Source organism: Ovis aries, chromosome 4 (genome assembly GCF_016772045.2).
Source record: "Ovis aries strain OAR_USU_Benz2616 breed Rambouillet chromosome 4, ARS-UI_Ramb_v3.0, whole genome shotgun sequence".
NCBI lineage: Eukaryota > Metazoa > Chordata > Mammalia > Artiodactyla > Bovidae > Ovis > Ovis aries.
This window is the reverse complement of record NC_056057.1, coordinates 121,344,607-121,372,128: the sequence shown is the minus strand read 5'-3', so window position 1 is coordinate 121,372,128 and position 27,522 is coordinate 121,344,607. Positions and strand designations below refer to the sequence as shown.

Here is a 27,522-nt window from a genome sequence, read left to right as displayed (position 1 = left end):
GTGGCAAAGAGTTGGACACGACTGAGTGACTGAACTGAACTGATGCAAATTATTTCTAAATAATGAGAAACCCTAAGTTCATTGTGTAGCAATAATGAAATGACTGCTAAGATTCCATATATACAAATTATTTTAAAAGAAAGCAAGTCAGACACCATGGTGTCAGATATTCCTGGATGGAATAAAGACCACCTCTCGGTGACTCCAGTTCCACAATAGGGGGTTGGAATGGACTGCATTCTATGGCAGAGCGTCAGTTTAGACTGCGTTGGTCATCTTTTTCCATCACACAAGCAGGTTCTGCACAGAGTTGCTGGGGACACTGACAGGAGGACCGGGCCATCCCTTGAGTGCACACGGCAGGCCACGTACACTTTTAAGAGTCAGTTTTCCTTGAGTGCACACGGCAGGCCACGTACACTTTTAAGAGTCAGTTTTCCTTGAGTGCACACGGCAGGCCACGTACACTTTCAAGAGTCAGTTTTTCTGCAGGTAAAATAAGGGGCAGAGCAAGTGGTTGATAAGTTCCCTTTCTAGCAAAAAATAAAAATAAATTGTCCAAGGGATCAGGTTATTATTTTCTTACCACTAAATACCATATATTCAGTAGGCATTAAACACAATATCTAGTCTGGAGGAAGCAGATTTCTTCACAATATATAGATTTTCAAACAAATAACAATGAAATAATGAATGCTCTGGAATTAAACAGGCTAAGGAAATACTAGGTACCTGTAACCGAAGACGATATACAAAGAATTTCTGTTTGACTGGGAAATTGATCTACCAAAGTCCTTGGGTCTATTCCGACATAAGACTTCACGATTTTGAGTTTCATTCAACAATGCTACTGACTGTGATCCTATTCTCCAAACCCTAGTTTTTACAAGACACCAAGAGAAAGGGCTAGAGAGCCCACCAGGCTCCTCTGTCCATGGAATTCTCCAGACAAGACACTGGAACGGGTAGCCATTCCCTTCTTCAGAGGATCTTCCCAACCCAGGGATCTAACCCAAGCGTCCTGCACTGCAAGCTGATTCTTTACCATCTGAGCCACCACAGAGGCCCCATAATTGACATAAAATAAATACACATATTAAATACGTACAAGTTAATGTTTTGACATCTGTATTCACTCAGGAAACCACCACTCATTATTATAATAAACGTGTCCATCAGTTCCAAAAGTTTCTTCCTGCTGGCTTTTAATCTCTTCCCCTGTGGCCCTCCCCTCCTCCAGTACCCAGGCCACCACCTTCATCACAATTGAGTAGTTATCATTTTCTAGAATTTTATATCAATTGAAGCATCCAGTGTGTGCACTTTTTGTCTGGACTGTTTCATCAGCCTGATTATATCAAGACATCATCTCACCAGCATGTGTCAGCGCCTCTGTGCTCTTTATTGCTGAGTAGCGTCCCCTTGGGTGACTGTATCATAGTTTATCCATTCACTGATAGACCGTGTGTGCTTCCAGTTCTGGCTATGACATATGAAGCTGTCCTGAGCATTCATGTGCGACTTTGTTCCTAGGAAACACCCAGGAGTAGAATGGTTGAGCACCCAGGAGTTGCACGCTCATCTTTTAGAAACTCCGCAAATTGTCTTCCAAGGCAGCTGCACCATTTGCCCTCCCCTTCCGCCTGCCCACCCCCCGGGTGAGAGCTGCGGTTGTTTCACAGCCTCACTGACACTTGCTATGGTTGATCTTTTCCCCTGTAGCCAACCTTCCATGGTTTAACTCTGAGTTACCTGATAAATAATGGCAGCGAATGTCCTCTCATGTATTTACTTGCCACTCTTATTTCTTCTGTGGTTCAAATCTTTCGTCCATTTTGTAGTTGGTTGTTTTACTTTTTTTATTATTGAGTTTGAATATTCATTATATAGCCTAGATACAAGTTCATGACTTGCAAATAATTTCTCCCTGGCTTCTATTTTTATTCTTCTAATAATCCTTCAAACAGCAGCAATGTTTTATGTTAATTAGCTTAAATTTATCCATTTTTTTCTTTAATGGACCATGCTTTTGATATCATACCTAAGAACCTTAGATCAAACAAGCTCTTTCTTTTGTTGTTTTCTAGAGTTATTTTTTTAAAAGGCTTAAAATAATATTTTTTCCTGAAATAGTTGATAGAAATCACCAAAAAAGCCATCTGAGCTTGGTGGTTCCATTGTGAGAAGGTTTTGTTTGCTTGTTCACTAAAAATTCAGTTTCTTCAGTAGGTACATTGTTCAGGACTGTTCAGGTAATCTGCTTCTTTTTTGTCATCCAAAGAATCCACGCTTTGGGGGGAAATGTGTCTCTTTTGTCTATGTTGTACAACTTACTGGCATAAAGTAATCCAGAATGCTTCCCTATTTTGCTTTTATCATCAGTACAATTCCTGATGGTGGTAGTTTGTATCTCCAGTCTTCTCTCTTGCTCCGTATGGCTAGTTTATCTAGTCGCTAAGGCAAGCACTCAGCTCCACCTCCTTCACCCCGGGGACACCCTGCTTCTGCCTGGGTTCCCCTCCCTGCGCTCCGGTGGGTGAGCGGGGCAGCTTATGGCTGTTTCTCGTCTTTCAGCACTCACTGTCCTTCCGTGCTTCATTCCAGTGTCTTACAATTATTGTTTCATATATTTTGGCTGCTTTTTGGTTGTTTCAGACTTAATGGTAAATATAATCTCTGTTATTTCATCTTGTCAGGAAGCAGGAGTCTCTTCAATGCATGCATTTTTGAGACCCAGATATGTTGAAAGGGCCTTTTGTAACCATTAATATTTAACTTGGTAAATTGTAGGAATTATATATTATATCTCTATTAATCAGGACAATTCCATTTGGGAGATGAAAGCCTCAGTGCCTATTATATATATATATATATATATATATATATATATATGATCAGGAAATAAAAGTTTTGTTCAACACGTGTAGTAAATTATTTTTTTGAAACGTGACTACTGAAAAATAATTGTATGTTCAAAGTCCTGCAGTTGTCGATGCCCTGACTTTCACCACATTGTCTAGTTCCTCTAAGGAGTATAGGACAGCGGGAGGACCCACATGGGGGCCGCTTGCTGCAGGCTCAGGGGAGTTGCCGTGCCTACAACACGGCAGACACCGCAGGATGAGCAGAGAAAACCTTGGATGAAGCCACACAGGCTGTGAGGGTCCAATCATTCCAGATGAAGAGATTTTTGGACAAGAGCAAGCTTATGTATGCTCTGAGGCATGCTTCCAATATGCTTGGTGGACTCTGGACTTCTATGCTGTCACCAAAGAGCTGCTACGAACTTCGTGTGGCTGTTTCTGATGAGCGGCATGACTTGGAAGTTTCCTGACAGAGGAGTTTGCTAAAGGAAGAGAATGGCAGATCTCTACGAAATTGTACAGGAAGCTGCAAGCATTGTCCCAAGGCTTCATCTGTTGATCATAGCTGGAATTGAAAGGTTGTTGCTGAACCATGAAAAGCGCTGGGATTCTCGGCCTCTGGAGGAGAAGAACTCAATCCGGGGCCCAGAGACGAGGCTTGATCGCTCAGAGCTTTTGTGTAATAAGGGTTTATTAAAGTATAAAAGAGATAGAGAAAGCTTCTGACATAGACATCAGAAGCGGGCAGAAAGAGTGCCCCCCTGCTAGGGTTAGCAATGGAGTTATATACTTTTTAAATTAGTTATTACAATGAATCAAAAGAATGTCTGGAGGTTGTAAAGATCTTACTAGACCCACTTCTATAATTTACATTTTTAAGAGAATAGAATTAGCCAGAAGGTTTTCAGGAAGGAGAAACTGTCCTCAAGCAGGATACACTGTTGTTGTATAATCCTTAGTACAGAGTTTAAACTGAGTCGTTCGTTGTGTAATCCAGGCTTAAAGATCAAAACGCTGTATGTGACTAAGACTAAGGAATGTGAGGGGAAAAACGTTTTCCTTTCCCCCTCCTTGAGAATTCCAGACCCTTATCTCCTCCTCAAGAACCCCAGACCTCTCTCTCCTTGGGGACCCCAGACTTCTTATCAACCTGCCTAGAAATTGACTCTCTCAGAATTGTATATGTTAGTCATTTCCTCAGTCCAAAGAAAGGTATTTTGAAAGATTTGGTAGAAACGTGCCCTGGTGTGCAATACCCCTTGAGAGGTCTATTTCTTCGAAATTATCTACTTCAGTGTGCCGCAAATATCTTACCTGAAGCAGGAGGGCCAACAGATGAAGCAACAACTGGGAATATCAGTGAGTCCATGGATTTTGTGCTGCTCAACTTTGCAGAAATGAACAAATTTGGATTGAATGCAGCATCAGGGACAGAGCTGAGATACAGAAAAAAGAGAACAAGAAAGACAAGAACTGAGAATTTTAGCAGGAAGAAATTTGGTGCACCTTAGTTCGCTGGAGGTGTAAATGTGGAATGTTAGATTATTTTGACCAGCATATTGGAGCAACCGGCGAACTGCAGAGATGCTTTGGCTTCGGAATATCTTATGGAGCACATTATTCAGGGTTTTCCCTGAAGAGTTCCACTTTCAAACTTTGAATCCTTTTCTTTGGGCTTGTGCTGAGTTACACCAATATGTAGATGTGAAAAAAATAATCATTTCCTTAATTGATCAGTTCAGTTCAGTCGCTCAGTTGTGTCCAACTCTTTGCAATCCCATGAATCGCAGCACGCCAGGCCTCCCTGTCCATCATCATCTCCCGGAGTTCACTCAGACTCACGTCCGTCGAGTCTGTGATGCCATCCAGCCATCCCATCCTCTGTCTTCGCCTTCTTCTTCTACCCCTAATCCCTCCCAGCATCAGAGTCTTTTCCAATGAGTCAACTCTTTGCATGAGGTGGCCAAAGTACTGGAGTTTCAGCTTTAGCATCATTCCTTCCAAAGAACACCCAGGACTGATCTCCTTTAGGATGGACTGGTTGGATCTCCTTGCAGTCCAAGGGACTCTCAAGAGTCTTCTCCAACACCACAGTTCAACAGCATCAATTCTTTGGCACTCAGCCTTCTTCACAGTCCAACTCTCACATCCATATATGACTACTGGAAAACCATAGCCTTGACTAGACGGACCTTAGTCAGCGAATTAGATTTGCTTTATTTGTTCACCATGAAGATGGACCTGGAATCCCAACAGATATTAAACTTTGTGACATACTTTCACAGTAGGTGGCTACAGTATTACAGTCTAGACAAGACATGCCGTCAGAGGATGTTGCATCCTTACAAGTCTCTCTCATTTATTTTACTATGAAGTGTTATCCTGACCTTGTGGACTATGTTGATAAAGCCCTAGAAGCAACGGTGGAAATAGTCAATAAACGCAACCATGGATAGACTGCTACCAGCAGTGCAGTTTCACCATAAGCTCCCCAGACTTTTGAAGAGGGTGAAGCATCTGCCTACAATGTGGGAGACCTGGGTTCGATCCCTGGGTTGGGAAGATCTCCTGGAGAAGGAAATGGCAACCCACTCCAGTACTCTTGCCTGGAAAGTCTTATGGAAAGAGGAGCCTGGTAGGCTACCATCCATGGGGTCACAAAGAGTCAGACACGACTGAGTGACTTCACTCACATGCTAGCAAAGTAATGCTCAAAATTTTCCAAGCCAGGCTTCAACAGTATGTGAGCCATGAACTTCCAGATGTTCAAGATGGTTTTAGAAAAGGCAGAAGAACTAGAGATCAAATTGCCAACATCCGCTGGATCATCAAAAAAGCACAAGCGCTCCAGGAAAACATCTACCTCTGCTTTATTGACTATGCCAAAGCCTTTGACTGTGTAGACCACAACAAACTGGAAAATTCTTAAAGAGATGGGAATACCAGACCACCTTACCTGCCTCCTGAGAAATCTGTATGCAGATCAAGAAGCAGCAGTTAGAACTGGACATGGAACAACAAACTGTTTCCAAATAGGGAAAGGAGTACATCAAGGCTGTATACTGTCACCCTACTTATTTAGCTTATATGCAGAATACATCATATGAAATGCCAGGCTGGATGAAGCACAAGATTGCTGGGAGAAATATCAGCAACCTCAGATATGCAGAACACCACATTTAAAAGCTAAGAAGAAACTGAACCAGGAAGAAATAGAAAATCTTAACAGACCCATCACAAGCACGGAAATTGATACTGTAATCAGAAATCTTCCAGCAAACAAAAGCCCAGGTCCAGATGGCTTCACAGCTGAATTCTACCAAAAATTTCGAGAAGAGCTAACACCTATCCTACTCAAACTCTTCCAGAAAATTGCAGAGGAAGGTAAACTTCCAAACTCATTCTATGAGGCCACCATCACCCTAATACCAAAACCTGACAAAGATGTCACAAAAAAGAAAACTACAGGCCAATATCTCTGATGAACATAGATGCAAAAATCCTCAACAAAATTCTAGCAATCAGAATCCAACAACACATTAAAAGATCATACACCATGACCAAGTGGGCTTTATCCCAGGGATGCAAGGATTCTTCAATATCCGCAAATCAATCAATGTAATTCACCACATTAACAAATTGAAAATAAAAACCATATGATTATCTCAATAGATGCAGAGAAGGCCTTTGACAAAATTCAACATCCATTTATGATAAAAACCCTCCAGAAAGCAGGAATAGAAGGAACATACCTCAACATAATAAAAGCTATCTATGACAAACCCACAGCAAACATTATCCTCAATGGTGAAAAATTGAAAGCATTTCCCTAAAGTCAGGAACAAGACAAGGGTGTCCACTTTCACCGCTACTATTCAACATAGTTCTGGAAGTTTTGGCCACAGCAATCAGAGCAGAAAAAGAAATAAAAGGAATCCAAATTGGAAAGAAGAAGTAAAACTCTCACTGTTTGCAGATGACATGATCCTCTACATGGAAAACCCTAAAGACTCCACCAGAAAATTACTAGAGCTCATCAATGAATATAGTAAAGTTGCAGGATATAAAATCAACACACAGAAATCCCTTGCATTCCTATACACGAATAATGAGAAAGTAGAAAAAGAAATTAAGGAAACAATTCCATTCACCATTGCAACGAAAAGAATAAAATACTTAGGAATATATCTACCTAAAGAAACTAAAGACCTATATATAGAAAACTATAAAACACTGATGAAAGAAATCAAAGAGGACACTAATAGATGGAGAAATATAACATGTTCATGGATTGGAAGAATCAATATAGTGAAAATGAGTATACTACCCAAAGCAATTTACAAATTCAATGCAATCCCTATCAAGCTACCAGCCACATTTTCACAGAACTAGAACAAATAATTTCAAGATTTGTATGGAAATACAAAAAACCTCGAATAGCCAAAGCAATCTTGAGAAAGAAGAATGGAACTGGAGGAATCAACTTGCCTGACTTCAGGCTCTACTACAAAGCCACGGTCATCAAGACAGTATGGTACTGGCACAAAGACAGACATATAGATCAATGGAACAAAATAGAAAGCCCAGAGATAAATCCACACACATATGGACACCTTATCTTTGACAAAGGAGGCAAGAATATACAATGGAGTAAAGACAATCTCTTTAACAAGTGGTGCTGGGAAAACTGGTCAACCACTTGTAAAAGAATGAAACTAGATCACTTTCTAACACCGCACACAAAAATAAACTCAAAATGGATTAAAGATCTAAATGTAAGATCAGAAACTATAAAACTCCTAGAGGAGAACATAGGCAAAACACTCTCAGACATAAATCACAGCAGGATCCTCTATGATCCACCTCCCAGAATGCTGGAAATAAAAGCAAAAATAAACAAATGGGATCTAATTAAAATTAAAAGCTTCTGCACAACAAAGGAAAATATAAGCAAGGTGAAAAGACAGCCTTCTGAATGGGAGAAAATAATAGCAAATGAAGCAACTGACAAACAACTAATCTCAAAAATATACAAGCAACTTCTGCAGCTCAACTCCAGAAAAATAAACGACCCAATCAAAAAATGGGCCAAAGAACTAAATAGACATTTCTCCAAAGAAGACATACGGATGGCTAACAAACACATGAAAAGATGCTCAACATCACTCATTATTAGAGAAATGCAAATCAAAACTACAATGAGGTACCACTTCACACCAGTCAGAATGGCTGCGATCCAAAAATCTGCAAGCAATAAATGCTGGCGAGGGTGTGGAGAAAAGGAACCCTCCTACACTGTTGGTGGGAATGCAAACTAGTACAGCCACTATGGAAAACAGTGTGGAGATTCCTTAAAAATTGCAAATAGAACTACCTTATGACCCAGCAATCCCACTTCTGGGCATACACACCGAGGAAACCAGAATTGAAAGAGACACATGTACCCCAATGTTCATCGCAGCACTGTTTATAATAGCCAGGACATGGAAACAACCTAGATGTCCATCAGCAGATGAATGGATAAGCAAGCTGTGGTACATATACACAATGGAGTATTACTCAGCCGTTAAAAAGAATTCATTTGAATCAGTTCTGATGAGATGGATGAAACTGGAGCCGATTATACAGAGTGAAGTAAGCCAGAAAGAAAAACACCAATACAGTATACTAACACATATATATGGAATTTAGGAAGATGGCAATGACGACCCTGTATGCAAGACAGGAAAGAGACACAGATGTGTATAACGGACTTTTGGACTCGGAGGAGAGGGAGAGGGTGGGATGATTTGAGAGAATGACATTCTAACATGTATACTATCATGTGAATTGAATCGCCAGTCTATGTCTGACGCAGGATGCAGCATGCTTGGGGCTGGTTCATGGGGATGACCCAGAAAGATGTTATGGGGAGGGAGGTGGGAGGGGGTTCATGTTTGGGAATGCATGTAAGAATTAAAGATTTTAAAATTAAAAAAAAAAAAAAGATAAAAGCTAAGAAGAACTAAAGAGCCTCTTGATGAAAGTGAAAGAAGAGAGTGAAAAAGCTGGCTCAAAACTCAACATTCAAAAAACTAAGATCATGGCATCCAGTCCCATCACTTTATAGCAAATGGAGGGGGAAACAATGGAAACAGTGTCAGACTTTATTTTCTTGGTCTCCAAAATCACTGCAGATGGTGACTGCAGCCATGAAATTAAAAGACGCTCCTTGGAAGAAAAGTTATGACCAACCTAGACAGCATATTAAAAAGCAGAGACATTACTTTGCCGACAAAGGTCAGTCTAGTCAAAGCTGTGGTTTTTCTGGTGGTCATGTATGGATGTGAGAGTTGCACTATAAAGATAGCTGAGCGCTGAAGAACTGATGCTTTTGAACTGTGGTGTTGGAGAAGACTCTTGAGAGTCCCTTGTACTTCAAGGAAATAAAATCAGTCAATCTTAAAAGAAATCAACCCTGAATATTCTTTGAAATATACTGGAGCTGAAACTAATACTTTGGCCAGCTCATTGGAAAAGACCCTGATGCTGGGGAAAATAGAAGGCAGGAGGAGAAGGGGGCAACAGAGGATGAGATGGCTGGATGGCATCACCGACTGGATGGACACGAGTCTGAGCAGGCTCCGGGAGCTGGTGAAGGACACGGAGGCCTGGTGCTGCCGTCCACGGGGTCACGAAGAGCTGGACAGGGCCGAGCGGCTGAGCAGCAGCACCAGCTGCGTTACTCACTGCTCTTCCAGGTGTGTAGCTAGTTTCATGCGCCACCTTGGCTCAGCCATAGTAAACACACGTTTGGCCAAACATCAGCACAGATGTTGCTCTGAAGGTATTTTTAGATGAGATTAACATTAGAATCGGCAGACTTTAAGTAAAGCAGATCGCCCTCCAGAATGTGGGTGGTCTCACTCCCTCAGTTAAAGTCCTAAGAGAAAGGTGCTCAGATTCTCCGAGGAAGAAATTCTACCTCCAAATGGACTTGAGGTTAACTGCAGCACCAGCTCGTCCCTGACTATCCAGCCTGCTAATCTGACCTGACCTGCAGAATCAGACTCCACAGTACCACAGCCTTGGGAGCCAGTTTCTTCCCTATCTGTCTATCTATCACCTGTCTATCTTGGGTTTTTTCCCTCTGAGAACCCTGACTAATACAGGTGCTTTAGACTTTCTTTTCTCAGAATGTAAGCTATTTAATTCAATGATCAGAACCATGCCTTGTTAGTAGCGTATTAGGTAATTTAACATGGGATAGTTCATTGAGCAAAAGACTTTGGTCTATGCTGTGCTATGCTAAGTCGCTTCAGTCGTGTCCGACTCTGTGCAACCCCAGAGACGGCAGCCCACTAGGCTTCCCTGTCCCTGGGGTTCTCCAGGCAAGAATACTGGAGTGGGTTGCCACTTCCTTCTCCAATGCATGAAAGTGAAAAGTGAAAGTGAAGTCGCTCAGTCGTGCCTGACTCTCAGCGACCCCATGGCCTGCAGCCCACCAGGCTCCTCCGTCCACGGGATTTTCCAGGCAAGAGCACTGGAGTGGGTGCCAGTGCCTTCTGTACGTCTATGTGTTTAAGGTCTATCGCACTGTCTGACACTCTAAGCATTTGTTAAATGAATGAATGTCTTATAATCAGATGGCTGACTAATAATGGTTGAGAGAAAATGTGAATTGAAATGTTTAAACCTGTTGAGACATGCCCAGACGAGCACAGCCATCCAGGCTGCGCAACAAGTTTAGTGTCGATGGTCTACGAGGGTTTAAAAGAAACCCAACATGGATTTTGATTTAATATCCTTTCCAAAAATAAATATTTACAGGAAGAAGAAGAAGATATTAAAATTCAAACTAGGTAGTTGGAAGGAAAATATTTTCTGTGCACAAACATAGGAAATCTACAATGTTTCTTATAAATAAGAGATTTTAAATATTAAAAATATAGTTTCAATAAAAATATTAATAGATTTGTAACTTTTAAAATTTCTTATCCAAAATTATGACTATTCAGAGTGTACTATTAGCATCTTGAAACTGACACTGTAGAAAGTATTCCCATTATTTTTCAGCACTCAAAAGTAGAAGTAGAGACTGAATCCTAGGGGACTGTATTATAGTTTAGTCACACAGAGCACTCAGAATATGAACAGTAAATCTCATAAGTGAGTTTTCATAAAAACCAAATAAACTCTTAAGTTGTATTTCGTTGTGATACTTTCTTTTTACATTAACAGATTTTAACATGTAGCTACAGCAAAGAGGAAATTCATCCCATTTGGTAGGTCAGGTACCCAACAGAAAGAGAAATAGGTTTTACAACTTTCACCCATTACTGCAGAGAAAGAATTTGTGGTGACTCTCATATAAATTAAGATATATTAAGTAATGTTCAATTCTTAAAGAAAATTGGAAGTCTCTATATTATATCATTTATATGTGATTCTGTATAGGAAGTGCATATACAAGGGATCTTCCCAACCCAGGAATCAAACCCGGGTCTCCCGCACTGCAGGCAGACACTTTACCATGTGAGCCAGCAGGGAAGCCCATATTATACCATTTCTACGTGATTCTGTGCAGGAAGTGCATAGGAAGCCCCTTGGGAAAAAGCTATGACAAACCCACATGGTGTGTTAAGAAGCAGAGACAGTACTTTGTCAACAAAGGTCCATCTAGTCAAAGCTATGGTTTTTCCAGTAGTCATGTATGGATGTACGGAGTCACATCTGGAGGAGGAAATGGCAACCCACTCCAGTATTCTTACCTGGAGAATCCCACGGACAGAGAAGCCTAGCTGACTACAGTCTATGGGGTTGCAAGCGTCGAACATGACTTAGCAATTAAACCACCACCATGTGTGAATCTGAGAGTTGGACCATAAAGAAGGGTGAGCACCAAAGAATTGATGCTTTTGAACTGTGGTGTTGGAGGAGACTCTTGAGAGTCCCTTGGACTGCAAGGAGATCCAACCAGTCCATCCTAAAGGAGATCAGTCCTGAGTGTTCATTGGAAGGACTGATGCTGAAGCTGAAGCTCCAGCACTTTGACCACCTAATGAGAAAAGCTGACTCATTGTAAAAGACCTTGATTCTCAGAAAGATTGAAGACGGGAAGAGAAAGGGATGGGAGGATGAGATGGTTGGATGGCATCACCGGCTCAATGGACATGAGTTTGAGCAGGCTCTGGGAGTGTTGATGGACAGGGAAGCCAGGCGTGCTGCAGTCCATGGGGCTGCAAAGAGTCAGACATGACTGAGTGACCAATAACGGTAGGAAATGTGCTTCTTGAATCTGCAAAGTTCTTGCTTATCTGCACATGAACTTACCTGCTTGTGTGCAAGCACTAATTCACTACATGTTTGAATATTGTGCCAAAGCTATTAAAGCTTACAAGAAGTAGCCTCTTTGTAACTGTGACAACTTCTCTGATAGGATTTCTTTGTTTAAGTTAGAAAATAGCAGGCGTTGACTATTATGCAGTTGTCAGACTTAAAACTAAAATTACATATTGTGCATCAAGTGAATTAGGAGGAAAAGTTGGCAGATATCTATAATTTCTCCATCCCCTACCAAGACTCATAATTTTGTAGTTCTTCCAGATTCAGAGGGAACGGGTAATTCATAAATTCATAAATTCATAAATCTATTAGAGGAATGTAGAGGAGAATGTCTTACAGCTGTAAAAAATGAAGTCTAAACACTAAACCAAGATTAAGTTACAATGGAAAAACTAATAAAGGTGACAAAGAAGCTAGTGACTTGCACTCAATACAAGAAACATATGAGAACAGAGCAGCCTATATGACGGTCAAAGATGTGAAATTAATAATTTAAGAAAAACCTTTACAGATGAGTAAGCAATAGGACGAGTAAGATAAAAATGGCAGGAAATGTGAATGACTAATTAGAAAAAGAAATACTGGCCAGTGAACATGAAAAAAAAGTGCCACATTATTTCAATCAAATAAGTTGCATTTGAGCTAATAATATATTATTTTATAACTTTCAGATTGGCAAAGACTAAAGAGGAAGACAATACCCAGAGCTGATGGTGATCTGATGAAATAGGCGCTCTATTAATGGGGTGTGTATTTCACATTGATAGTCATTATGGGAAGTATCAATAACCTCAGATATGCAGATGACACCACCCTAATGGCAGAAAGCAGAGGAACTAAAGAGCTTCTTGATGAAAGTGAAAGAGGAGAGTGAAAAAGCTAGCTTAAAACTCAACTTTCAAAAAACTAAGATCATGGCATCTGGTCCCATCACTTCATGGCAAACAGATGGGGAAACAGTACAGACAGCGACAGACTATTTTCTTGGCTCCAAAGTCACGGTGGGTACTGATTTCAGCCATGAAATTAAAAAATGCTTGCTCCTTGGAAGAAAAACTATGACAAACCGAGACAGTGTATTAAAAAGCAGAGACATTATTTTGCCAACAAAGTTCAGTCTAGTCAAGGCTATGGCTTTTCCAGTGGTCATGTATGGATGTGAGAGTTGGGCCATAAAGAAGACTGAGCACCGAAGAATTGACGCTTTCAAACTGTGGTGCTGCAGAAGACTCTTGAGAATGCCTTGGACAGCAAAGAGATTGAACCATCAATCTTAAAGGAAATCAGTCCTGAATATTGATTGGAGGGACTGATGGTGAAGCTGAAACTCCAATACTTTGGCCACCTGATGCAAAGAACTGACTCATTGGAAAAGACCCTGACGCTGGGAAAGACTGAAGGCAGGAGGAGAAGGGGACGACAGAGGATGAGGGGGTTGGCGGCATCACCGACTGGATGGACATGAGTTTGAGCGGGCTCTGGGAGCTGGTGGAGGACAGGGAGGCCTGGCGTGCTGCCGTCCGTGGGGTCACGGAGAGTCGGACACGGCTGAGCGGCTGAACCACACCAGCATGGCAGATGAGCTTGCAACGCTCTTGTTTACTGGGATGTGACCACCATACAACATTCACTATTTCACTTTTTATCCTAGAACTTCTTATTGCTGGGATGCTAGATTCCCCGCCTTGTTAAACGTCACGCAGAGTAGAAGTCCGGACTGAACGCTGAGCCGAGGCTGTGAACCTGGGCGGGCACATCGAACGCTGGGGTTGGTCTTTTTCCACTGGGCTCTCAGCCGTGTTCTGTATAGCTGAGGTTTCGATCAAGACTTAGATAAATCGTTCTTGGTTTTCTACAGAGTTTATAGAGAAAGACAATATTTGTGTCTCCTTTGAATTATAGAATCTCAGGTCAGATATACTTTCCAGACTTCATTCCATTCTTAAAATCTAAAGTTCACAGTTTTGAAGTGTACAGTTCACTCAGCTTTAGTATATTTGCACGGCTTTGCAGCCGTCAGCACTTCTAATCAGGCAGGTTTCCATCACCGCCCCCAGAGAAGCTCCCAACCCTCAGCACACTCTCCCTCCCTCCCGCACCTCCAGCTCCTGGAGCCACTGTTCTGCTGTCTGTCTCGGTGGGCCTGCCTTTTCTGGACGAGGCAAGTGGAATCACGGAATTTGTGGTCCTTTGTGTCTGACTTCTCAGCATAAAGTTTTCAGTTCGTCTGTGCGGTATGTCAGGACTTCCTTCTTTTGTCTAGCCGTATAAAAATTCCATTATTGAATAGACTGCATTGTTTATCCATTCATCTCCTGATGGACATTTGAGTTGTTTTCACATTTTGGCAGTTGTGTAAGGTCTCTTGGAGAAGGGAAGGCTACCCACTCCGGTATTCTGGCCTGGAGAAGTCCAGTCCATGGGGTCACAGCGAGTTGGACACGGCTGAGCAACTTGCACGTTCACTTATAGAGCCATCAGGCTTCCCATGTGACCCAGGTGGTAAAGAACCTGCCTGCTACCACAGGAGGTGAGAGAGACACAGGTTCAACCCCTGGGTCGGGAAGATTCCCTGGCAACCCACTCTGGTATTCTTGCCTGGAAAATTCCGTGGGCAGAGGAGCCTGGCAGGCCACAGTTAATGATGTTGCAAGGAGTCGGACACGGAAGCACCTGAGCACACACAGAGCCATAATGAACACAGACGCACAAATCCTTGCTTGAATTCCTGCTTGTGACTCTTCCTCTGAAGAGCCTCTCATTGCTTTGAATGTGTCGTCCCACTGTTTTGTGGCTGATATGGTTTCAGATGAAAAGTCAGCTTTACTGTTATTGTGGATACACTGTTCACAATGAGTCCCTTCTCTCCTGCTGCCTCCAATATTCTCTGTGACTTTGGATAGTTTCATCTTTTTAGGTGTAAATCACCTCAAATTTTTCTTTCTTGGAATTTATTTGTGCTTTATAGACGTGTAGATTAATGTTTTTCATCAAATTTGGGAAGTTCAGGACATTACTTCCTTAAACTTCATCTCTGCCCCTTTCTGTCTCGCCTCTCCTGAGGCTTCTATCATGTATATGTTGGGGGTTATTTTTCTTTCTTTCTGTTTCCTTGTTTTTCTCACTTGAGTGAGACTGGATCGGCTCACTTGGCTTATCTTCAAGTTCTCTGCCTCTTTCTTCTGCCAGCCCAAACTGGTGTTGAGCTCCTGCACTGAATCTTCCATTGCAGCCCTATTTCTCAACTTGAGAAGTCCTCTTTGGCACTGTTTCATGACTATGATCTGTTATTGATGTTGTCTATTTGGTGTACCCTCACTCTTACGCTCTTCTTCAGTTCTTTAGACTCCAAGCCAGGCATGATGTTAGTTCCTAGACATAGTCACTGTAACTAAGCTAATGTCTTTGCCTGTTAAATTTAATGTCTCACATTTCTCAGGGAGAATTTATATTGGCAATTCTTTTCTGTTTGGGGTCAAATGTTCCTGTTTTTGGATATCCAAAAATTTTTGTTGAAAACTGTTTTTGTTGGGTTTTTTCTAATATAAATACAGCAGTTCGGGAAATGAGACCATTCCGCTGCTCCAAAGGAGTCCTGGGTTTTGTGTTGTTGCTGTTGCTTTTGACTTTCTTAAATTCATCCTGTGGGCGTCCCTTGTGGCTCAGCTGGTAAAGAATCCGCCTGCAATGTGGGAGATCTGGGTTCGATCCTTGAGTTGGGAAGATCCCCTGGTGAAGGGAACAGTATCCTTTTCCAGTATTCTGGCCTAGAGAATTCCCTGGACAAAGAAGCCTGGCAGGCTACAGTTCATGGGGTCGCAAAGAGTCAGGCATGACCAAGCAACTTCCACTTTCAAATTCATTGCATAAGTGTATTCTCTGTTACGTGTGGGCACTTGGCTTGGCTGCTGCTGATGACAGAGCTGAAATTCCCCTGACCGTCTCGAGCAGTAGGTCTCCCGGCCTTTGCTGTGGGCCTTGTGCGTGCTGTGCTGATGCTCTAGCAGGCAGGTTACAACGCGGGTTCACCCATCACCTCCTGCTCGCGGAGGAGGTGGACAGGAAGTGAGAGGACTGGGCCTTCCCAGGCCTTTCCTGGGCCTTGCGTGGGTGACGTGCTGTGTTCCCAGGATGTGCTGGAGCAGGAGGTGGACAGGAAGTGAGAGGACTGGGCCTTCCCAGGCCTTTCCTGGGCCTTGCGTGGGTGACGTGCTGTGTTCCCAGGATGTGCTGGAGCTCTCCAAAGCCCCTGTGGACACATCATTCCGTAGACTTCCCTTCTGTTGCTTTGGTCATTTTCTTGTTTGCCCCAAATGCTACTGCTGCTCCGTGTGGCTGTTATATTAAGTAACTGCCGCTGACTTTTTCCAACAAACACCCCAGGGAAGGACTGTTTACACTGAGTAAGCTCTGAGTCAGGTCAAATAAAGACAAGTCCCTGAGTGGAGGTTTCCAGAGAACTGCCAGACTTGCCAAATAGTGTGCTGATCCGGGCACAGGGTCTGGGGAGCTTCAAAGACTTCTGGGCCCTCTGGTAGCTACACAGCTGCCCTCACTGTGAGGCTGGAGATTTCAACGTCATGGTCAAGTTGGGGCAGGAGGGCCGGAACGGGGAAAGCTACAGCGCCACAAAGATCTCACCAGGACACAGCCATTTTTCTCGAATAAAAATTCCTTGTTGGTGCTCTGGGATGACCCTGAGGGATGGGGTGGGGAGGGAGGTGGGAGGGGGGTTCAGGGTGGGGAACACAGGTACACCCATGGCTGACTCATGTCAATGTATGGCAAAAACCACCGCAATATTGCAAATTAACTAGCCTCCAATTAAAATTAATTAATTAATTTTTTTAAATTCCTTGCATTGTTGCAAGGCTCTGGTTAATTTCTAAACTGTTGAAAAAGTTTATTTTGACAATTTTGCTAGTATTCTCATTGTTTTTATGGAAGAACAGATTTTCAAGGCCTTTACTCCACCATTCTGGGAGGATTGTTTAATCCACACGTGTAAATTTTAAAATAATGCATGCTCACTCTAGTGAAAAGTGGTTACTTACTACAATGCGTGTAGTTATGGCCACTAAACTTGTAGAAAAGTAGCAAAAACAGAAGTCCTGAAGAAGGAGGAAAACAAAGAAGCTATCAACTGGATGGACACCCTCCCCCAGCTGAGACTCATCACTCAGGTCGTAAGAGTGAGTCCCAAGATTCGAGCCAGGCGTGGATGCCACACTGCCAAGGGCCCACCTGCAGCCGGCTCCAGAGGTGTGGGGAGCAGCACCTCCTGACAGAAATGTCTACTAGCTTTGTTTGTTTGAGCTATCATAGCTAAAGGTGCATTTAAAACCCAGAATTTGTTCTGGGAAAACATGAAAACTGAAACGCATGGTCTGTCAGGAGTCTGGCGGTTTCAGGGTGTAAAACTGCACCACCGCTAGTGTGTTACAGTCTCTTTGTCATCCTGTGTTAATGTGGTTTCCTTTGCCCTCCATCTAAGAACATGGCATGAATTACCCTCCTCACTGGGGCGTAAGAGGGTAAAGTGATGTAGAAAGTGATTTTCTCATCGAGAAGTCACGGGGCACAGCATCCTGCACTTCTCCAAGTGCTGGGGCCAGTCGGCACCTCTGTGTCTGCAGAAAGAGGGGTCAGTTTTGTTGGGGCTGGAGGTGAAGAGAAAGAGCCGATTTAAAACTCCTACATCTGACAGATGATCACGGGAAATGCACCTCTCTGAAGACTCCCGGGAGATTATTTTCTGGAGGTGGAATCAGAGGCAGAGGCCCTTGTGCTGGTCACAGAGAAGCTGGAGCCCCAACCCCCTGCAACACATGTTCACCCCAGAGGGGCCTCCACTTCCCAGTCTTTCCCAACCCCCAGGCGGTGAGGTTGGGCACATGGCGCACACGCCCTGTAAGGGCCCCCGGGCCCCCAGTCAGCCTCCTGAGAGTGCAGACGACGGCTTGCTTGTGGTCCCTCCAGAATAATCAGCTGGTTTCCCAGTGCTGTCAGCCACCAGCAATATCAGATGCCTGGCCAAGTGACTTCAAATGGACCACGGATCATGAACTTTTTCTAAGGTTTAAAACCATGGATATCCAGGAATGTCTTGATGATTAAATAGAAAATAGCATGTAGACGTCTATGGGTTTTCGTGTCCTCATCTTCTCCAAAGGAACAGGCCAAGGGCCCATGCAGAGCTGTCCATGACTAAAGAAGCCTACTGGTCCCCCAGAACAGGACTATTCCAACAGCAACAGCCCAAACCAGTCTGGGGCTTCCGGGATAGCACAGGCCTGACACCACCTTGAGTGACAGAGACTTCCTTCGTCAACAGTTAGACTTCTGCAGACAATGGGTCCACTCCCACCTTTGCATTTCAGACCAGGGACACTCTCTTAACTGCTGGTCCATCAGTACCACTGCGCACGCAGACAGGAACCACTCCTCGGAAAGTACAGGCTTGCAGGTTTGGAAAATGCAGCCTGCATTTCATCCCTGCTCACTCCAAAGGTGGAAAGACCAGTGCAACACCTGCAGACCCCACGATGTTATATTTAGGCCTCTCGTTTCCTTGGACCTTCAACTCTCCATGGATAACAGTTCTGCAAAAAGCCAATCTCCCCACTTAAAATTAGTCGTGGTGCAGGGATAATAGTTTTCCTTTTTTGGTCTTCAGAGAGAATAATTCTACCCTTGGCCAGTTCAAGGGTAAGGATTTCCTTCAAAGATGCCAGCTATTAGCTTTTTGAGTCTGGATTGACTTTGAATTGAGCCTACCCTCAGACATGCATCAACTTAGTATTGATAACAGAAAACACTTCCGAGTTCTCGGGCAATCACAGCTCCTGAGTTGCGCACCCAGGTCTAACTGCCTAAGGCCTACTGAGTGCAAGGAGGATCACATCTTTTAAACGCCTGAAAAAGATTGTTGATGTCTTAACCGTTGATAGTTACACTCAGCTTCCTTTGAAGCAAAGATACTGAATACAGAGAAGAAGAGTCATACTTCAAGGCCAAACCATCTCTCTCTCTTTCCGTTAACTGGTTCAAGAAAGTGTCTCAAGGTCAACCTTGAAAAGAGACCCCTGGGGACAAAATGGCAATTTAAGTTGTATGTTAAATATTATCTCATGGTGGATCTGAGTCCCATATTGCACATGCCCTTGCAGATAGTAATCATGTCACCAAAAGATGACACTTTCCTCCCACAAACTGATACAAATCCTGTGTTGAACCCACTTCTTGTCAGCGCCCTGTCGATTCAAGGCCCTGTAAAGTGTGGGCCAAGTCCGGTCACTCCCTCTGGCCAGGTAAGTCCACTGGCTCCTGGAGAGTCCCCTCCAGTCTTCCCGAGGCAGAGGGTCTCCAGACCCACCATCTGGAGTCACTGCTTCTCCTTTCTGCACCCCTAGTTCTAATTCCTAAACCTAGGCAGTCATGTTCAGCACAAGGATTTTAGGGTCTGTTCTTCAAGGCTCAGGTCGGTCCCAGCTTCATTTGAGGAAATGGGAAGAAACCAATTTTAGCCAGTTTTCAAGGGTGTGGTTGCGGGTGAGAGGTGAAAATAGTTGGGGAGACCATCCAACGGAAGCTGGGGATAGAGGAGAGGCGGGAACTGAGGACAGAGGCAGGTGTGAGGGCCTTCAAGTTGAGCAGGACCTCTGGACTCAGGCAGAAGCTGTGAGCCCAAGCACAACCTCCTAACCCAGCAGAACCGCAGCTCAACTTGGCCCTTATTGGGCACATTCAGAGCTCTTGAGCAGGAGTGTGGCATGCAGATAGAATAATTCTTGATTTCTCAACAGTGCAGCACTGACCCCTGACTTAACCAGACTGGAGCCAAGGGCCTGGGATGGCAAATACAGAGGCCAGAGCTAAGAGAGGCTAACGCACAAGGAGAACGTGGTCAGCCTGTTAGAAAACACTTGCTCAGAACAGCTGGCTTTAACTGATGTTTGCATGTCTCCATCCGTGATTACTTCAGTTAAGAAATTAGAAGTAATTCCTGTTGGTTCTGAGAGACATGAGAACACTGCTCGAGGCAGCTGTGAGCTTTCTCTGTCCGCCTGTAGTTCCCCGGCAACAGAGCAGTAACACCAGCTGAACTTGGATCCTGCGGATTGTTACCCAGAGCGGCCGGAATTAGACGGGGCCAACAGGGATGCAAGCTGTAGGCTGAGGAGTAGCCAAGGCTGACATCAGAAGAGCATCGCCAGCCGTGACGTCCAGGGGCCAGGGGACGTGTAAGCGGGAGAGCTTGGAGCCCAGACCCACAGCACGAATGCACAGCAGAATGCGCAGTCCAGACGCTTCTGCAGCAGATGATAGCGATCAAGCTAAACCCAGTTGACCAGAGCTGAGATCGCGATGCACAGAGCCGAGAAGTCTGGCAGCATGAGAGATTGTGGGTGGCGACGAAATCAAGACTCGGTCTGTTTGTCCCCCGTTCTCTTCTGCTGTCCTAGCTCCACCCTCAGCTCAGGCTCACAGACGCTCTCTGAACACCTGTGGCAGAAGCTAGGCGTGTCCCTTGGCCTGTGGGCTGGTGCAGAGCCAGGAGGGAGGTTTCCCGGGTCCCCCAGCACCACGTGTCCCCAGCCAGGGGGATGCAACTCTTGAATGGCAAGGGCTGGGTCCCCTCAGTCCTGGTAAATGCAGAGAATAGATGTTTTCCCAAAGACAGTCAGGGTCTGACACCCTCGAAAGGGATGAATGCTGGACAGCCAAAAATAAGAGAATGCCCAGAACAGGAAAAGTGGGCCCTGCGGCGAATACAGCTACCAGTGGTGTCAGCTCGGGCCTCAGGCCGAGAGCCACATGCTCAAGGTCTGCAGGGTGCTGGGGATTTCAGAGAAGAGGGAGGCACCTGTTCCTCCGTGGTTTCCTGCAGACTGCAAGTAGAGGGAGAAGCCAGACCACGCCCGCCCCAGCCTCCTGTCCCTTCCAGCCCTCTGGCTTTTCTACCCTGGCCCATCTGGAAAACAGATTTAAACCAAACTAATCGTACTTTCTCGGGGCCGAATTAATCGACCTTTTCTTCTGGGATTAGCATCTGGGAACATGCCGAAGCTGGAGGGGTGGACTGTGGCAGTTCCCGCGCAGCCCCTTCTGATGTCATTTAAAACACATGCTTAGAACACAGCTTTTTCCATCAACAATGCTTTGCTGCCAAATCATAGTATATAGTCTAATCTTAGTATCACTTACATTCACTTACCTTCTGAAAAACTAAGTACACAAGCTTGGAAAATTTATTCTGAGTGAGTCCAGAGTCACTGAATTCTCTTAATACCATTCCAGTTTTGGAGCGGAGGCCCTAATTTCCCCCCCTTTTGTTCACTATTTTACAGAAATCAAATATTAAACTGACATTCGGAGTTGCACACGCAAAAGTGGAAACGACGCACCTCTCCAGGGAAAGGTCGGGAGTGTTAGCTTTGCGGCGAAGAAGCCACGAGACTCGGCAGGACGTTGCGCTCTGGGTGCCCAGTGAGGGCACAGAACGGCCAGCAGTAAAGGGATTTAGGGCATTAAAGGGAAGACACAGGGAAAGACGGTATTTCAATTTCCATAATGTGGCCCCAGGGGGCCCCAGGGTTAAATTAGGACCGTTAAGAGAAAATGCAAGAAGGAATTTTGGCTCACTCAGAACTATCGAAAGGGTCACTTTCAGTTGAAAGGCATCAGGTGTTTCTCAGCACAGAAGTGTTCAAGAGGAACCTGGCTGAGCACTGAGCAATTCTGATTCCTCTGCCTGTGCAGGGGACCTTGTCCTTCTAAAGGACTTACTTGGCCAACCAGCTCCAACCTCTGTTTCTCTTTGAGCTCCTTCCCACCACTATTCGAGTTTCTCTCACCCTAAAACCAAACAGAAACCCAAACCCTGATGTTGCGCAGGCCTCGCGTCTCCTCCAGCTGCTGATAGTCCCTCCAGGGGTCATGAAAACATCCTCCAAACTCAGTCTGCCTTACGGCATCTTGAATGCACCTCCCAGACCAGTCGGCCTGGCCTGTGTTTGTGCCCCTCCTTTGAGTCCGACTTTGCCAGGGTCGTGGAGGATGGTTTCATGCCGGCAAATCCAGTGGACACACCTCGGTCCCCGGGGTGAATGAACTCCTGGCAGCTTCCACAGCCCCGCACACTGCTGGCGTGCTCTCCACTTGCGTGAGCGGGACTCCAGGGCTCCACTGTCACCTCTTCCCCCTTTAGAGCAGAAAAATCAGCATCTTCACGAGCATCCCCAGGGGTCCGGACGGCAGGAATGCAAGCCCCTCGGAGAAACGCCGCCTCGAGCGGTGCTGCCCGGCCCCTTTCCTGACCCTGCTGCAGTGGCAGAGCCCGCTCGCTGGTCCCAGGGTTGCAGGCAGTCACCCGTTCCGCTGCACGCAGCCTGCGACGCTGCTCTCAGCTGGCTGCTCCTTCCCGCCCCTGACAGGACGGCCGCACGGCCCCATCCGGTACCCCTTCCCCAGGGCCCCCATTTCTCTGCACGGAGTCCACGTTCTTGGCCTTGTCCCCAGGCCCCTCCCACCTTCTCCCCCTCACCCACGTCCCAGCATCACGGCTCCTTCCAGCTCTCAGATCCCCCCTCCTCCTCCGGGCTGAAGCAGGGTCCTGCTGCTGTCTGCAACAATCTTGTCTAAGTTCCTATAGTTGCTTGGGTCTCAGCTTAATGCTGGCTCTTCTAGAAGGCTTTCCCCAGACCCCAGGTCCTGAGTTTTCTATTTATCCCCCCTGGTTAACTGCAAGCCCTTTGAGGATTTAGCTGGTGTCAATATTCTCATGACAGAATTTGTAGTATAGATTCAAATTTCAGAGGCTCTTTGGGGATCAAATATGGGAAAAACAAGAGTGTCTGTAATTGTCTGATGTGGCCTTGGGCAAGGGCACGTCTGTGTGGTTCCGTCCTTGTTCCACCCAGATGGACAGACCATCAGATGATGTCTGGGTAGCCGGCGGCACCTCCAGGACTCCAGGGAGCATTGAAAGGCCTGGGAGCACAAATCTTTTACTCTGGATTCCCTCAAGTCACTGCCTGTTAGAATCCCCGTAACCCTTAAAGAAAGAAATTAGTAAGAAAACAGACCTTGGAATTGAACCCAATCCCTCTGAAATGATGGTCTGACTGGAAGTGCCTTAAAGACACTCTGTAAGGAAATCCCTTAAAGAGAGAAAATTTATCATAAACCCACAGGAGCAGCGGCCCGTGCCCAGCTCCCCGGAGCCTTCACTTTGCATCATCTTTCTGTACAACAGGCCGGGGATGCCAGCATCCCTGGCTGGACAGGTGACCCTCTGCAAGTGCCTGGAGCTCTTTATGTGCGAATGTGGCCCATCTGCTCTCGGTGGTGCGGTCACACGTGGCTCGCGGCCCTGAGAGCTGGGAGCCCCAGTGGCCTCCCCGTTAGTGGATGTGAGCACAGCACACACATCCCAGCCTGTGGGAGGATGAGGTTGAACTCCACACAGTTTGTCCCTAGCCCTGGTTCCCAAAGACATCCGAGGAGAAATGTGCTGCTGGTCGAGCACTTTATGAGAAGAGGCACTCAGAGAAGGGACATTAATAAACTTGTTGGAATGGGTGTGGGGGCTGCTTTCAAACTGTCATTTTCTAAACCAGTGCAGTTCAATGGAGAAAATGCTGGCCTGGCTGCTGGCCCCTGCTTTGACACAACTTGTGTGATATTAGAAATTTTCTTGGCCTCTCTGTCCCCAAACCTGTGCAAGAAGGAGGCTTGCTCTCACCAGGGCGCCTCCCAGCTCTAAAAATGGAGGCAGTCTTTCCCGCCTTCCATACACAAGAATTCTAGAACCATTCTTTTAAAACTCCTACATTAAATGTGCTTCTTTACCTTCCTTCTTGCATAAAAGCCAGATCCAAATCCTGACATTGCTGAAGGTCTAATTACAGATTCTTGTTCCAGTTTTGTAGTTTGCTGCAAAACAAGCATTTAGGAAGGATAAAATAACCCTCAGATAGTCCCAGCTCCCTCCAGCCTCCCAGGCTTTCTTCCGGGGTGTGTTGGTAGGAGGGTATGGAGCGGGTCTCCAGGGCACAATGGGGAGTTACAGGAGTTCTTGACCTTGTGTTGTGGCTGTGGCTGCCCTCATCTTCAGCACAGATGCTTCTGTGTTTCCTCCTATTGTATTTGATGAGCTTGTTTGAAAGCCTAAATGATTGCCAGTCCTCTCAAGGGTCAGATTTATGAATAATAATAATTAATAATAATTAATGCTTGTATGCAGATGACACCATCCTTATGGCAGAAAGTGAAGAAGAACTAAAAAGCCTCTTGATGAAAGTGAAAGAAGAGAGTGGAAAAGTTGGCTTAAAACTCAACATTCAGAAAACTAAGATCATGGCATCCGGTCTCATCATTTCATGGTAAAAAGATGGGGAAACAATGGAAACAGTGACAGACTTTATTTTCTTGGGCTCCAAAATCACTGCAGATGGTGACTGCAGCCATGAAATTAAAAGACGCTTGCTTCTTGGAAGAAAAGCTACGGCAAACCTAGATAGCATATTAAAAAGCAGAGACATCACTTTGCTGACAAAGGTCTATCTAGTCAAAGCTATGGTTTTTCCAGCAGTCATATGAATGTGAGAGCTGGACCATAAAGAAAGCTTAGCATCAAAGAATTGATGCTTTTGCACTGTGGTGTTGGAGAAAACTCTTGAGAATCCCTTGAACAGCAAGATCCAACCAGTCCATCCTAAAGGAGATCAGTCCTGAATATTTACTGGAAGGACTGATGCTGAAGCTGAAGCTCCAACACTTAGGTCACCTAATGTGAAGAGCCGACTCATTGGAAAAGACCCTGATGCTGGGAAAGACTGAAGGCAGGAGGAGAAAGGGATGACAGAGGATGAGATGGTTGGATGGCATCACGGACTCAATGGACATGAGTTTGGGTAAACTCCGGGAGTTGGTGATGGACAGGGAGGCCTGGCATGCTGCAGTCCATGGGGTCGCAAAGAGTCGGACACGACTGAGCGACTGAGCTGACTGTATAATGGGCACAGTGGTGTGAACTTGAAGTTCGTGTAGAGCTTACATCAATGGCGAAGGGGTTTCTCCCTTCTCACGCGGCCCTCCCGGACCCCCGGCGGCCCTCCCACCCCGCCTGCCCAGCTGCTCCTCTGCAGCGCAGGCTCTCTGCAGCCACTCTGGGTCCCCTTCACCGCTCTCACCTGCCCCCTCTCCACCAGAGACCTGAGCGCTGTGACCTTGGCCCACATTCCCAGACAGGCCTCTCCTGCTGACCCTGAGGGGGCTGTGGCCACCCTGGCTGAGTCCTCCAGCCACTGGCCTGTCAAGAAATACACCGTGAAGCGCTTTCGTGAGGCTCCAGTCAATCAGCACAAGTCAGGTGCCGAGACTCCGCTTCTTGCACCTCTGGTGATTCTCAGCAAGCAGCTTATCTTCACGCCATCTGCCTCTCTCTTAAAAGTCAGGTAAGCCTCATTCCTTTAAAATAAAGTTCTGTGTGGTTGGACTCATAAGCCAGAAGTTCCCTGAACTGTTTCATAGCTAAATTGCTAGAGATTAGGCCTGACTCCCTTATTGGCACCCAAAGGATATTTTCCAAGCTCTTAAGTCTTGCATCAAGAGGCCCAGATTGTGGACCTGCTCATCTCACAGGACTGTTGACCCGGATATGTGCTCAAGGCTCAGGGCTCACCATGGGAACCCCCAAGTGCTTCCCAACCAACCTGTGAGAGACTTGATTATATTCCTAGTTTCCAAGCCATTCGGAGCAACATTGTTATAAAAGACAATGAGAGCAAATTACCAGGAAAACTTAAAGCACACACAGCAAGTCCAGGTTTCTATTAGCTAAAGAAAAAGTGAAAGTGGAGTCGCTCAGTCGTGTCTGACTCTTTGCGACCCATGGACTGTAGCCCACCAAGCTCCTCCGTCCATGGGATTCTCCAGGCAAGAATACTGGAGTGGGGTGCCATTTCCTTCTCCAGGGGATCTTTCCGACCCAGGGATCCAACCCAGGTCTCCCATATTGCAGGCAGACGTTTTAACCTCTGCACCACTAGGGAAGCCCCTAATTAGTTAGAAGAGGCATAAAGTAATATTGCAATCAACCTAATCAGAGAAAGTATAGTGTAGATAAACTACCAAAAATATACAAGTAGTCCATTGCAGAGTGAATGCACTTATACACGTACAAGTCTCTGTCATTTTGCAACCAGAGATAAACAAAAATTTATGAAAAAGCAATTGTCCATGAGCATGATTCTGAAGGTGGTCAGCCCTGGGATTTCTTTGGAAGGAATGATGCTGAAGCTGAAACTCCAGTACTTTGGCCACCTCATGCGAAGAGTTGACTCATTGGAAAAGACCCTGATGCCGGGAGGGATTGGGGGCAGGAGGAGAAGGGGACGACAGAGGATGAGATGGCTGGATGGCATCACCAACTCGATGGACGTGAGTCTGAGTGAGCTCCGGGAGTTGGTGATGGACAGGGCGGCCTGGCGTGCTGCGATTCATGGGGTCGCAGAGAGTCGGACACGACTGAGCGGCTGAACTGAACGGAACTGAGGCTTGCAAAGGAACACCAACATTTAAAGCCTTTGACGTGAATAAAAAGGCTTCTCGCCTTGTTTATCTAACCTGAGCACGCAGACACGAATGCGGGAAATGAACGCCCTAACTGCCGTCGAGTGTGGCCTTTAGAAACAGTGAAGCAGTCTGACAGAGGAGCGGATGGTTCGGGAAGAGACACAGATCGTGCCAGCAGGCCTAGGCTGTTCCTCCTAACCTACCCGCAGCAAAGCAGGCCCCTCGGCGGCAGTGGCGCCGGCCACACCCTCTGCAAACCTGCCACTCTCCGCACGGTCCCCACGAGGCTGAGACGCCGCGGGCCGAGTTGAGGCCCTGCCGCTCGGAGCCGCGTCCCGGCGGTCCTCACCTGGCCAAGCAGGCGGGCTGACCGCACCTGGGCGGAGACTGGGGGCCCGCAGCCACGGGCTCCGAGGGCTTCGCCCAGCTTCTGCCTTCCTCTGGCCGCGCGACTTAGAGACTAAACCACCACCGTTAGTGACAGAGGGCATTTCTCTGTAGAGTACTCGAGAGTGTCATGCTTAGACCAAAATTTCCACATGGAAAATTCCATTCTTGGAAACCCATGTCTATCGCAGAAGTGCTATGAGGGAGCAGGCTGTGTGAATTTTTCTACTGATTTATTACCTTATGAAAGTTTCCAGAAAATACACTGTGAAAGTACCATTTCCTAGTCCGGTTAAAGCAAATCCTGGGCAAGCAGCCAAGATGAAAGCCTTTAACCTCTCCAAGGATTTCGCAGCCTCCTACACCC

General features: G+C 45.6%; 1 pseudogene; it reads left to right on the top strand.

Moving 5' to 3' along the window:
• Positions 1-3,056: 3,056 nt before the first annotated feature.
• LOC101119718 (vacuolar protein sorting-associated protein 35-like) lies at positions 3,057-27,138 on the top strand (annotated as a pseudogene).
• The last annotated feature ends 384 nt before the right edge of the window (positions 27,139-27,522 follow it).